We start from the raw sequence: 14,843 nt of genomic DNA, 5'->3' as shown, positions 1-14,843 counted from the left end.
ACCTCAGTATTTTCTTGTCCCCATGGAGGTGGAGCCCAGAGACAAGCAAATGATAATAAGGAAAGGGGTACCTAACCCCAGGTAGCCTGGAAAACTTCCCAAGGTCATCATGTTGGGAAATTCTAGGCCTACCTGATAGACCAAGGGGGTAGGAGGGAGAGAAAGGAGACTGCAACAGTGAAAACACTTGGACATCTTCATTTATGGCAAGTGTACACAACTGTATTATGTTCTGTGTGTTTCACTGTTGCAGTCCTGACAGTTGGGAAGATTCCCAAAGTTTAACTGAGGGTGGATGGAGATCCAGAAGAAGACAGGATCCCCTGCAGGACTGCAAAGGTAAATTCTGCTCTGGATTTTGAGGAAAACTGGCAGGTGGTAGTGTTTTGTGAAGGTATGCACAAAAGACCAAGTGGCTGCTTCCAGAATGTCTTTGGTGGGGACCCCCTTAATGAAGGCTGTGGAAGTAGCTGTGGCCCTGGTAGAGTGAGGTCTAACCAAATCCATTTTTTTTTTTTTTTTTTTTTGCCATGATGGCTGTAGCAGAAAGAAATGCAGTGGAAATGGTCTGTTTAGAAGCTGATTTTCCTTCAGATTCAGGGGCAAAGGTAATGAACAGCTGATCTGATTTCCTAAATAATTTTGTCCTGTCTAGGTAGAAACATAACATTCTGTGCACATCCAGGGAGTGCAGTATTCTTTCTCCCTTGTTCCGAGGATTGGGAAAGAAGGTAGGCAGATGGATGGACTGATTCAAAGACACATTGGTTACCACCTTAGGCATAAAGGAACGGCTAGTCCTGAGGGAAACCCTGTCTTTATGGAATATAATGAAACGCTCTACTGCCATTAGGGCCTGTAACTCTGAGACCCTTCTAGCCAACATAATGGCCAAAAGAAAAGCAGTCTTCCAAGTGAGGAATTTTAAAGAGGCATTAGCTATAGGCTCAAAGGGAGGCAAAGTAAATTTTTCCATTACATAGTTGAGTTCCCATAGAGGTGTGGGTTTTCCCCTGGAGGGTCTAATATGAATGGTACTCCTAAGGAATTGTTTCAAGAGGGGCTGTGAGAAGATTTGGGGGGGGCAGGAATGTGAGCAGAGATGGCTGAGGCATGCATTTTTATGGAGGAGTAGGAAAGGTCTTTATCCACTAAAATGGCCAGATACTCCAGAATGGCCAAAATGTTAGCTGAGCTCGGCTCAAGATGGTGCCTCTGGCACCAAGCAGAGAATCTTTTCCATTTGGCTATGTAAGATTTCCTTGTGCTAGGCCTTCTGGATTCCTTCAGAATTTTCTGCACCTGTTGACTTAAGATGGTACAGCAGTTAGGTGCTGAGGGATAATCCAGGCTGAATGGTTCAGGGTCTGCAGATTGGGGTGCACTATTCTCCTTTTGTCTTGGGTGAGGAGGTCCACCCTCTGTGGAAACTGCCAAGGTTTCTTATTGGTGAGCTGGAGAACTAAAGGAAACCAGTGTGGCCTGGGCCAGTTAGGAGCTATCAGAATAGTCCTTGGGCCCTCCTCCCTTATCTTTAGAAGGATTCAAGGCAGAAGAGGTAGAGGTGGGTAAGCGTAAATGAAGAGGTGAGTCCATGGGAAGGAGAAGGCATCCGTTCTGCATGCCGATACCTCTCTTGTCCTGGTACAGAATTTCTCCAGTTGAGCATTGTCCTTGCTGGTAAAGAGGTTCACTTCTGGGGTTTCCCGTTTTTGAGTTATACTGAGGAAAATACCTCAGTGCAGGTACCACTCATGGGGTGTCTGTTAAGTTCCTGCTGAGATGATCTGCAAGGGTGTTTTGTACCCCTGAAGGATATTGTTCTAGGAGGTACAGTCCCATGGAGTGTGCTGTCTCCCACACTTGCATGGTTAGACGGCACAGGGCATAGGAGTGTGTGCCTTCTTGTCTGTTTATGTACCACATAACTGTGGTGTTGTCTGTCTGTACTACCAGCACCCCTGGTATCCATTTCTCTTTGAAGGCTAGTAAGCCTTTTAGAACTGCCATGAGTTCTTTCCAATTGATGTGCCTCTTCCTGGTCTAGGAATACCACAACCTGTGGGTTTGGAAATATTGGGTATGGGCTTCCCATGCAATGTCTGAGGCATCTGTGGTCAGGATTTGGTCTTGAGGAGAGAATTAGAAGGGCAAGCCCTGATTCTAGGTGCAAGCCTGTACCCACCATGTGAGCTCTTGTTTAAGGCAAGGTATAAGGGGTATCTTGGTGTCCAGGGGCCGAGTGCTCTGGCACCACACATTCATTAGATACCACTGGAGCTTCCTCATGTGTAGCCTGGCTAGTGGCACCATGAGGATACAGGATGTCATGTACCCCAGAGCTCTGAGGAATTCCCTATCTGTTATGCATTGTTTTCGCTGTAAGTTCTGGAAGTAGCTAGTCAAAAATGTTACCTTGCCCAGGTGGAGGAAGGCCTTTTGGGGGGAAGAGTCCAGGAGTGCCCCTAGGAAAAACATCTGTTTGGATGGCACAGTGATGGACTTCTTTGGGTTTAGAGTGAACCCCAAGGAAGTTAGGAGATCCTATGTCAATCTCAGGTCTTTGATAAGCTCTTACAGGTCTGAAGCCTGTATTAGGCAATCATCCAGGTAGGGGTAAATCTGGACCTCTTTGCTCTTACAGTAAGCAATGGTAGGAGATATGCACTTTGTAAAAACCCTTGGTGCAGCAGACAGTCCAAAAGGCAGAGCTAAAAATTGATAATGACTGGAGCTTGCTCTGAAGAAAGCTTCTGTGTGACTTTGAGATGAGAATGTGAAGGTAGGCATCTTTTAGGTCTAATGACACCATGAGTGCCTGAGGGGCTAACATGGGGGGTAATTTTTGCAGGGTCAACATTTTGAATTTTGGTGCCCTGAGAAAAAGATTTAAGCTGGACAGGTCCAGAATGGGACACCAAGACTCTTCCTTTCTGGGTACCAGGAAGAATCTTGAGTAAAATCCTTTCCATTTTTGGTCTTCTGGAATTGGTTCCACTGCTCCTTGGGAATACAAAATTTTAATTTGTTCTAAAGCTTGAGTTTTTTTTATTTTGGGGTACATCTGGGTATCCTGAAAAAATTAAGGTCTCTTTGATAGTGATCTTATAACCATGGACAATAATATTTAGAACCCACTGATCTGAGGTAATACGGGTCCATTTTTGATAGTAACAGGACAGGGGTCTATATCACATCATGAAAAACACTATTCAGTGAACACCAGTTCATCGACCCCGAAACAGCGAACACTTTTTTATCAAAAGTTCACATCAGCGAACGTATTTACCAGGGCAAAGAGTTAGCTGTCCACCATTCGGAAATTGCCCTTTTCCCGACTGTAGTGCAATCTCAGAGTTGGTGTATATAAGTAAGGGGGTGGGCTGATATACTGCACTGTGTGTATTACTCAGCATGTTGGACAGCTAAGTATTTGCCCTGAGAAATTTTCGATGATGTGTCAGTGCGATGAAAGGAGTGTTCTCTGTTTTAGGGTTGATGAATAGGTGTTCGCTGAATAGTGTCTTTGATGAAGTGATATAGACCCATGGTACAGTCTTCCTCCTAGCCTTGGGGTGTGGATGGGGAGGGGGAATGGAAGCAGAAAGTCACAACCACTCTCTGGTGGGGGCAGGTGTCCTAGAACTCCCTTGTCTGTGAGAGACTGAGGTCCACTGCCTAGATCTTTGTTGCTGTGGTCTATGCCTGGGAGTTCTGTCCTTCTGAGGCTTTCTCTGTTTGCTCCTATACTGACTGCATGGGAAACAACCAATGTTTGGCTGAAAAATTTCTACTGAACCTGGAGGGGGGGGGGTGCACTTGTAGAACATCCTTTACTGTTTGCATACATTTTGTCTTTTCCTCCATCTTTTGGAGGACTGCTTCAGCTTTAGGCCCAAAAAGGCATTCTTTGACAAGGGCAGCATCCAGGAGATTAGCTTTTACCTGGTCAGGGAGGGGCTGCTCCCTAAGCCAAGCGTGTCTCCTGATCACTGTGCCAGTGACAGCTACCCTGCAGGAGGCTTCCATGACATCATATCCACAGTGAAGGGAGTGTTATGCACTTGAAAACTGGAATGGCACAGATCTCATTCATCCTTTAGACTGGAGAGTTTTTGTTTTAGTTAGTCAAGAATGGTTTGCTGGTATTTGATCTTATGAAATTGACAATTGAAGGCCCTCACAATGAGGGTAGCCAAAGTGTATACTTTCTTTCCAACTCTATCAAGAGCCCTACTTTCTTTGTCAGTAGGTAAAGGGTTTCCAGAGGCACTGGCCTTAAACCTTTTGGGGCCAGGAGTGACCCCTTCAAGGTCAACAGTTGTTTTTTTAAACAGATATTTATGAGAGTCCTTGACCCTGCAAAACCAGTCAGGCTTTCTGGGTGCAGGAGGGAGAGAGTCAAGATTTAAGGAAGCATCCTGAAAAACATCTTCCACTACTTCTGGGATAGGTGGGATTGCTAGGGGTTTGTGCTGAGGGAGGTCTAATAACTCCTTGACTCTCTTTTTGGCCTGTTAGTATTCTTCTGCTTCCCACTGAAAATGTTGCCTCATAGCATGTACAATCTCTCCAAAGGTGAGGTCTTCAGGCAGAGAGGCAGAGGGGAGAATTTCTTCTAAATCAGATTCCTCATAAGAGGTGTAAGCAAGGCCTTCCTCAGATGCAGAGTCCTCCAAATCAGACTCTTCTTCTGAATTCAGTGAATCAAACAGGAATTCAGGGTGGGTGTCTCTTTTTCTTTTCCCTGGGGTGATATGCCCTGAAATCTGTTTGGACCTTACAATATTAATGAGGTCTTCAGCCAATCTGATCAAATCTTATTGGTGTCCTTGAAACTGGGAGCCCATAGGCCTAGGCGAAGACCCTGCCACAATGCCTTTCTTTGGTGTGGGTTTGGTCTTAGGCCTAAGAGCGTCCAACTCCCTGGCACCTGACTCTTTAGATTGTAGATGCAATGGAATGGCTCTAGGCCATGAAGTGTCTCTGGTTAGCAGTCGCTTGTCAGAAGCCGTGCCCTAATGAGCGGTCTTGGATCCAAACCGATGAGCTGAAGATATCAGCTGTAGAAGCTGAAGGGACCAAAGGCATGTCCAACTCCAGAAGGGTCTCAACAGAGGCCTGGGTCCCTGAATCAAAGGTCGAAGGGGGCTGCAAAGCTGCATCACCTTCCTCAACAATCTCAAGTCTAGTAGGCAAGTCAGGAGGCCTAAGCAAGTTACACAAAGCATATGGAACTTTCTGTGTCGAATTTGTTTACCACAGTGGAGACAATTATAAACTTTATCGGTCATGAGTCAAAGAAAGAAAGGAGTTCCCCAATGGGGTACTTATCTTTCTGGCAACATCTCTCTGGTGCGGACTGACCGATGCACTTGAAATATGCTTCAGACTCAGGCAGCAAGAAAAGACTGAGGTAATGATGCAGCCTGGCTCCCTTTATACCTGAGTGTTCTGATTTCGGTTAAGGTGTCCGCTAGCCTGGGAAGCAAAATAAGTTTCTCTGGTAGTCAGGCCAGCTGAGGGCTTTCATGACAGGCAATCCCTACTGTCAGGACTGCAACAGTGAAACATGAAGAATATCATCTCATCTCTAGGGCACTGATATGCAGCTTGGTCTCTGCAGGTGACCACATGCCTTGGACCATCTTCCCTAGGAATTATCCCCCCCTCAGCCAGACTGGGAAGGGTCTGTGGTCACTGTGACCATGGCAAAGGGGAAGAGAGAAGGGTCTGCCCAGAGACAGATCATGTTTTTGCAGCCACCACTGTAGGTGATTCCTGCAGATCAGAGACATTTTTATGGGAGTAGACAGCGGGTGACAAAGAATGGACCATTAAACCACTATGGTTTATTGGAGAACTCTCATAAAGAACCTTGCTAAAGGGACTAGAACAATTGGAGCTGCCATTTACCCCAGAGCCTGTAGAACCAATTTTGCTGGTGGCTGCAGGAGATCTGATTAATCTTGAACATGTAGTCTCAGAGATAAAATGCAATGTATCAGCAAGGAGGCCACTTGCGTCTAGAATCCATCTGTGTTCCTATGAACTCTAAGTTCTGAACAGGTGTCAAGTTTGATTTTGTTATGTTTATTGTAATGCTCAGGTGGTTGAAGATTCTCACTAGTTAGTCCCCTTGACTGCATCAGAAGAATCTTTGTCAGTGAAGTAAGGAGCCAATTGTCTAGATATGGAAACACCTGGAATCTCTTTAGCCTCAGGTGAGCAGCTATGACTGACAAACATTTGTAAACACCCAGGGGGCTGTGGTGAGTCCAAAGGACAATGCTCTAAACTGGTAATGACTGGCTCCCAGCTGAAAGCGGAAATTACTTCTGGAGTGCCTGTCAATCTTGATATGATAGTACTCATCCTGAAGATCCACGGGGCATATCCAATCATCTTTGCGTAAAAGTGGCAGAATGAACTGCACCATAACCATTCAGAACTTTGACTTCTTAACAAAATGATTCAAGTTGCTGAGATCCAGAATAGGTTGCAGGTCCCCTGTGTTTTTAGCACTTAAAAGAAAAAGTTCAGAATACTCTTTGTTCAGTCAGAACTTCTTGTATGTCTCTTTTTTTGTAGAAGTTTTTGAACTTATCTTACTATGTGCTCCCTCTGACTGGATGGACCACTGGGGAGTTTCCTCCTTTACCTGGAGGAGTTAAAGAAAGGGAATGTAATAGCCTCTGGATATTATGTTTAGTACCCAAGTATTGCCCAGGCATCCAGGTGCAAGGATAGATGACCCCCGACTTCCTCCAGACATAGACAGACAGGCACTGCTTCAGGATCACTGAAACGGCCTATCAGGGAAAGGTTCCCTGGAGCCCTGATTCTGCTGACCCCCTACCACTGGGGGGAGTATCTCCATGCAGGTCCTGAAAACAGCCTTGTGACTTCCTGAACCATGTTTTCTTCCCTCCTCGTTGGTTTCTGGAGAAGGCTCTCTAAGGAAAAGAAAACCTGATCCCCACAGCAGACAAGGTTTTTCCTTCTTGCTCACTGTGGGTTAATGTGTCTTTCACAGAATATCCAAATAAGGAGGACCCATCAATGGGGGCATTAACGAATGATGCCTTGAAGGGTTCTGCAAAGTCAGAAGGCTGCATTCAGGCATGTCTCCTGATGGTTAGCGGCTGCTCATGAGGTGCCTTTCTCAGCATGCAAAATCAATCACATAGAGGAATTAGTGAGGGAAGAATGAGTAGCCAGTTTGGGGAGAGACCTATTTCAAGTTCTCCTCCAACATGGTCTTGGCAAGTGAGTTGGATAATTTTTTAACCAGGACTCTCTGCAAATGGGTGAAGTGTGCCAAATAGTTCACCAACCTCAGTGTGTAGGTAGCTGAGGTGTAAACACACTTTCCATGTCTGTTCAACACTCTAGACTCCTTGTTAGGCAGATGGACAATGGAGCTTTGTTCTGCTAGCTTCTTTTTAGTGGCTGCTGCAACAATGGCATCTACAGGAACTCCTTTACTCCAATGTGTATGATCCAATGGCAGACTTAGGAACCTGTTGTGGTGCTTGGGGATAGGCCTGACTATGTCTGATTCCTTCCAGGTCCAGCAGGAGAAAAGGTCAATCAGCTCATCCACCAGGGGAGTCCACCAGGACATAGACAGGCCCATCCCAAAAGCCTCCAGGAACACTGATTCCTCCGAAGGAGGTTGGGCAGCCCACCCACCTTTCTGCTGGAGAAGTTCTAGAATGTTTCCAAAAGAGATGTCCTAAGGTGATGATCAGGGAGATACTTCACCCTCATCAAAATCTGTGTCCTCTGTGAGGGACTCCATAGGGGAGTCTAAGTACCTCCTTTTACACTTTTTTCTTTCGAGGGACTTCCTCCACGAGGTACTCCAGGGAGGTATCGGAAGACAGGGGGACTCCCCTGAGGGGATGTAGTCTGGAGGTTCCTCAGGGCAGGCTGACCTAGGACAGGAATGATAGGCTCAATGCTCAGATCCAATGAAGGACGGGGCAGACCCTGGGTGTGAGGAGATGACTCTCTAAACCTAGAGAAAGCCAACCCCTTTTGCAACCCAGAAGGCCAACAGTCCTGGGGAGGCCCCCTCCCTTGGAACTGAAGTCACTGGAGGGGAAAGAGCATATGCCACTCATGGATCCAAGGTCTCCAGACAGAACCAGACCTGAGTTGTCGATGGCCAAAGCCCCAAGGGGACGTGACGAATCCAACAAGGTCAGAGCCAAAGTGAACCCCCTAGAGTTGTTGCCAATGACTCGGATCCGGGACCCACTCTGATCTCACAAAGAAGGAGTGCTGATCAGAGATACAGTCGGAGTCAAGGAAGGAAACTTCCTTGCATCCAACATCAACTCTCTTGGGTACCCAGGCTCCTGATATTCTGAAACCAGGGGTCGCATCAGAAAAGGAGTCTGTATGGAAGGAGGAGGAGCATTCACAGATCCAAGATGGGATGGAGATGGCAAGACCCCCATCTGGATCTGCACCCTGAGAAATTTCCACATCATTCTGTCCATATTGGCCTCAGTGAAGGTTTGGAAAGAACTGGACGAAGTCTAGGAAACATGTCTTGATTTGGAAGGGGTTTGAAGGACCTTTGAGGGAAAAGCTAGGAATACCAGTTTGTTCCACTTAGAAGGCTGATGTCAGGCTCCTAACCACCTGATCCAAAGCCTGGGAGCTGAGGAGGAGGCCCCAGGAACAGGGGATCCTGATATCAGAATAGGATCTGCAGTCATCTAAGAGGTGCTCGGAACTGAGGAAGATGGCTTTGACAGATACTTTGGATCTGATGCTTGCCTTGAAACCCTAGGAGCTGCAGTTGACTGATTCAAAGATTTACTGGAGATGCTTGGATCTGATGCCAATAGATCTGAGACCTTAGACTTTTTTCTACCATGCTCCAACTCACCAGAGGAAGCAGAGAGGAGGTGCTTGGAGCCAGCATGCTTAAGGGGGGTTTGAACTCCAAAAGTGGAGGACACAGGCAACAAGCCCTTTAAAATTAACTTGCTTCTGCTGTCAGCTAAAGTTCAAGGACTGAAAGCCACACACACAACACACTCCACATCTAGATGTCCTGGGCAATAGGCAACAGACACACTTTTTGTGGGCAATCAAGTTGGGGATCTTGTGCCCACTTTTTGTGGGCAACCAAGTTAGGGATCTTGTGCCCACAAGAAGTGCATTTCTTGAACCCAGTTGGTTTATCGGACATTACTACAGGTAGCACACACATACACGGTAATAATACAAAAAACTAACTACAGTTAACAACAGTCAAGTCAAGCAACTATATAAACTAAATAACAAATAACCTTAACCGGAAAAAAAAAATTTTCTTAGACAGAAGAGTACCAACAGCAGGAAAGAAGAAAGGGGAAACTCTAAAGTCCCTAACACGTCGACAACTATAGCAAGGAGGTGAAATAGAGAAGAAGAAAGAATTTAAGACACTAACACCTGTTTATAAAGGAATTTTTCGGTTACCTCTCACAAAAACAGCAACACCACTAGCTCGAGACTGGAACCACATCTGGGCACAACAAGTGGCAAATGAGATATGGGGAGTTGAAGAAGGTACACTGCATTATGAGTAGAGGGAGAAGCTCAAGATTCAGATCCTAAAGTCTTGGAAAGCAGCCAAGTTGGAGCCAGTATCGGATCCGAGATCCATTAGTGAGGATGAATACAAAGGACAACATCAGATTATGTGTTTCCTCATCAATCATCCTCACAGAAGAACCCTCTTGATATCACAACTTTACCAGTTTAAGGTTTCAGCTACAGTCATATGGAACTCCTGTTAACATATCATCTAAGAACAGTGTTTTTTAGATTAAGAAAAGATCCTGGCCAATTACATGGGTTTACCTAAACCAGTAACATTTCAGGACAGCAATTTAAGTAACATCCTCCAGTTTCAAAAATACTTTTTAGTACATGGTAGAGCATATTGACATACCTAGGCATACTGATTACCCTGATTCTGAAGTCTGCAAGCTCTAGACAGGCATCAGGCCTATGAAAACCCTAGCTAGCCAAACATTATAAGCTATTAAATGAAAGCCAATGATTCAGAAAGATAGAATAATTGGTAATAATGCAGAAAACAATCTGATTATCAACTCACTTAAAAATCCACATGCCCTTACCCCATCCACTAATGCAAAGGGGTAAAGCCCTAGCTATAACTCAGATGACCCATGATCAATTAGTAGGCATGGAAGCATAAGGAAGCTGGGTGAAAAGATGGGAGTGAGTGGCGTATAGCATACACATCCTTGGGTGAGGGAAGAGGCTTGGCATGCTGCTTGGGTGACAACGAGTGCAACTCTAGATGGTCTAGGCTACAGGGATCCATTGCCATGGTGGAGCCATGTATGTGAGGGAGCAGTCAAGTGGGTAAGCTTGCATGCTTTTCTCCAATACACTGGCAGTGATAGTGTTTCTCAGAAGGTACAGAGGGGTACTAGGAGCTCCTGAGCCTGAGGGGAGACCCTGATGTCTCTTTGCAAGATGGCCTCACAATTAGCTCTCACCTCAAGGGGGAACGAATAGGCTAATAATTGCTCTCACCCCCATCAGGAGCAAATGGTCTTCATAAGTTGCAGGGGATTGATGGTGAACCACAGAGGGCTTGCAAAAAAAAAAAAAAAAGATGAACATGCCCATGGCAAGGGTCAACATGCCTCGTTCAAAATTCACATAACCAGCACTACAATGTCACATACCAAATGGCAGCCCATGACAACAGAAAGACCTTATAAACACACTACATGATGACTGAGTCCCTCCCATCCTTAGCAGTACTAACTGAATTTTACAAAAGCTGATTGGGTATAATGCAGCAAAACCTTACATACTGAAAATATTATAACATATAGATCACTCCTAAATATGTAGGTCATATTATATTAATTTCCTTAATATTTACTTAATGGCAAAAAGAGACAATAAGCCTGTTTTGCCTACCTGTTTAAATGCCTTAGCATTCTACCCCCCTTCAATCCTACCAGTTTTCTTTCTGTCATCTATCCCACATTCACTTGAATGTCTCTGGGAACTCTATCACCATCACACATTAACACAGTCTATTCAATGGAGGCACAACTCTCTCTGTAAACAAAGTACTTTTGGAGATCCAGGCAGCAGTTAATCCTTACAATATACTGCTGTGACTCCTCCTTCCCCCATCCTTTCTGTTGAAACTGGTCACTTCACATTTCCCTGACATAATTCTCTCTCCACACTACATCATACCCTTTTCTTTCTTCTGGTCTAAGTGAGGAACTTGAACTCCTCTACTCTCTACTCTACTTTTACTCTTTTCTCTCCATCCCACACATCACTGGATCCTTCTGATAGCTCTCCTTTGAGTTCCTTACAGAAGTTTTATGTCCCTCTCCTTAAATAGCTTCCAGAACATCACACAGTATTCAAAGCATTTTATGACCAAGGCCATGTAGAATGGATGCATTAATTCTCTGCCTCAGATCTTTTGTATGCATTGACACCATCACTTCCAGCCTTCCAGCTGATAATTCACACACCATGGTTGCTGTTGTCCAAAGGCAGTACTTTGTATTTATTTGCAATGAACCTCATGTGCTACTTTGTGTCCATCATTTCAGGTTTTCCTAATGGTTTGCTAAACTCAGCTTCACTTCCTTCATTGGTGTACCTTTACTGGTGTCACAACCAAAGAGTACAGTCCTGTTCTCTCCATTATGTCTAAGGCAAATGCACTGGACTCAGGATAGATCCCTGTGATTCTCCACTAGTATGTTTCCTAATTCTTGGCACAAACTCTCACCACAACCATCTGTGACCTATTATTCCACTAAGCAGCTATCCAATTTCTCACTTGTGGCCCCAACCAAACTCCTCCAGTTTTCTTATTAACTTCCTGTGTTGGACAGAGTCAAAGGCTTTGCTGAAGTCCGGGCAGACTGCATACACCAGCTCTCACCTCTCAGGTTTATCTGTAATCTTCCAAATGGATCAAATTTTATGGACAGCTCTGACAATGAATGCAGATTAGTTGTTGTCATGGAGACTGCTGTCCTCTGTAAAAGCTACCAGCATCCCACATAGGATTCTCTCCATGTCGTTCTCTACCATGCTACTAAGCATGGGTGTATGGGGTGTCAGGGAGAGGTAGTACCACTGATGGGTGAACACGTCATGCTCTTCAGAGTAGTTCATCCACCTTGGTCCTCACCTGACAATCAGCTCTCACCTGTGGCTCCTCGTAGCTATCTGCATGCAACAGCAGCCACAACCTGGGCAATGGCTTTGACTGGCCGGCAAAACCAGGTGAGAGTAGCCGACGGGTTTGTAACCCTTGGCGAGTTAGGGCTTGTCTATCTATGCATGTGAAGACTGGATACGGCGAACTGCATGGAGGAAATAACCAGACTGATTTAATGGGCAAGAAGGCGGACTCAGCAAAGTGCTGTGGAGTGCAAATAGGGCACAGCGAGACACATTAGGACACTGCTGGCCATCCACTGCATCCCGACATATCTCCAGTCATCTCAATCATGTCCTGCCACTGGACTAAGATAGGCTGGGATGAGAGAGTGAGACTGATGATCTGTGCAACTCTCCCTCACTATAATCCAATTCACGCACAAGTCAAGACATCACCCCCCTGTCAAGTCCTGTGGCTATGGGTGAACAATGAAGCAGCAGGTGTGGATACACTGGAAGTTGTAGCCACAACTTCACATACAGGTGGCCCAGGGCAATGGGTCGCTCTCTACTGGACCAAAGCAGTAGTGGAGTTCGGTAGCCCTTTGGGTGTCTGAGCAGTTCTATATAGGATCAATCCGCTCATCTCCATGGTCTGAGGAAGGGACTAGAAAAGGTGCCCTAAACGAAGCCTGCTTCACCCTACCCCTGGCCTTCTTGCCGCAGCAGGCGGTGATCCCAACCATACTGTTGAATCACAAAGAAAAAAAACATCAGTGACTTAGTTCACCATTGGCACATGAAATGTGCACACATTCATGGATAGCTCCAAAACAGACAGAACTGAGAGACAGACAGCACTTGTCGCAAGAGAACTCAGCAGGTACGACATCCAGATAGTAGCCCTCAGCAAGACCAGGTTCACAGATGAAGGCCATCTCATAGAAGTTAAAGCTGGTTATACCTTTTTCTGAAGTGGCCACAGCAGCGATGAAGATCGTGAAGCACAAGTGGGTTTCACCATCAGATCTAATCTGATCAGCAAATTAGCCAGCCTCCCAAAAGGATTCAATGACCAACTCATGTCTCTGCAGCTCCCCCTCAAAGGAAAATGCCATGCCACCTTCATCAATGCATATGCCCCCACCATGACAAATTCAGAGGAGATAAAAAACAAGTTTTATGAAGACTTGGAGTCCCTCACAGCATCTGTGCCCAAGGTGGATAAACTCGTCATCCTAGACAACTTCAATGCCAGAGTTGGTGCTGACTACCAGAGGGAGTCATTGGGAGTCATTGGGAGGAATGGAGTCGGCAAAAGCAACAGCAATGGTCATCTGCTTCTGAAGACCTGTGCGGCTCATGACCTGTTGATCACAAACACAGCCTTCCGCCTACCCAGTCATAACAAGATGTCCTGTATGCACCCACGCAGTAAGCACTGGCATTTTATTGATTATGTCACAGTAAGGAGAAGAGACAAGCAGGATGTTAGAGTGACTAAGGCCATCTGTGGCACAGACTGCTGGACAGACCAGACTCATCTTCTCAAAAAGTAACATGAATATCCAGCCTAGGCAGCACCCATACGAGAAAAAGACCAATAGGGGGTTTTGTATTGTTTTGTATGCAGGTATATACGACAAATGGATATGTATTTGACTTCACACTAATGAAGGCTGTGTTGGTTACCAGCAGAAACCAGTTTGGTTATTTGTTTTAATACTGAAATAATAAATATTATTTGATTCCAATCGAACTGTTTTGCTGGCTCAATATTTTTCTGCTTGGAATTTATGTTGGTGGAGCCGTGCAATTGCTTTTCGCGCAGGAAGACCCCTTTTTGATGTTCAACAGAAAGTTATCCCTCATGGGCTAAAGGTTCATAGGTTCATAGGTTGGTACTAGGCTATTGGCCCTAGGGCCTATGCAAGCCTAGCCATAACAATTCCCTGGATATTTCTTCCCAAAATATTTACTTCTCCAGTCCCCTGTCTAGCAGGGCGACTGACATGATCCCTGGGGTGAATTTCCTATCTCCCATCCAATCATCAAGGTTCCTTTTGAAGAGGGCCAAAGAGGCGCTCTGCTTGATATGTATGGGCAGTCTATTCCAGAGTATGGGAAGTCTCTGGGTCAGGAACCTATCCCTCCAGCATGTTTTGTTCATTGTGATGACAAGGTTTAGATCCCTGGAGCGTGTGGCTCTGAGAGATTGGGATTTCTTTAAGTGGAGCATGTCCAACAGCTCAGGGTTTGACATGGCCTTGTATGTTAAGCAGAGATCACCTCTAAGTAGACGATATGCCACAGAGTATAGCTGGAGTTTTTTTAGACGGTCAGTATACGGCATCTGCTTTAGGCCTGTGATTCTTTTAGTGAGGTATTTCTGTGGCCTTTCAAGCTGTTGCAGGTGTCTTGTGAGGTACATACCAAACGGGGCATTATACTCTATAATGGGTCTAATGAGGGATGAGTACAGTGGGACAATGACCTCCTTTTTTCTGGATGAAAAGCCCTTAGTGATGAGGTGTGCCACATAGAAGGATTTCCTGACTGTTGTGGCAATGTGGTTATCGAAAGTGAGACCACTGTCCACCTGTGTCCCTAAGTCTCTCATCACACTTTCAATGTTTCGTGTCCTGCCATTGTCC

The 14,843-nt window shown here is 45.5% G+C and overlaps 1 protein-coding gene across 2 annotated transcripts in view; it reads right to left on the bottom strand.

The window, feature by feature from the left end:
• BICDL1 (BICD family like cargo adaptor 1) overlaps positions 1 to 14,843 on the bottom strand; it is a 1,161,255-nt gene that overhangs the window by 668,576 nt on the left and 477,836 nt on the right. The window lies entirely within an intron of this gene.

The sequence above is a fragment of the Protopterus annectens genome, chromosome 4.part0 (assembly GCF_019279795.1).
Source record: "Protopterus annectens isolate FY-2018-M chromosome 4.part0, PAN1.0, whole genome shotgun sequence".
NCBI classification, from domain to species: Eukaryota; Metazoa; Chordata; order Ceratodontiformes; family Protopteridae; genus Protopterus; species Protopterus annectens.
Note: the sequence above shows the minus strand (reverse complement) of the source record. Positions and strands in the feature narration are given on the sequence as shown.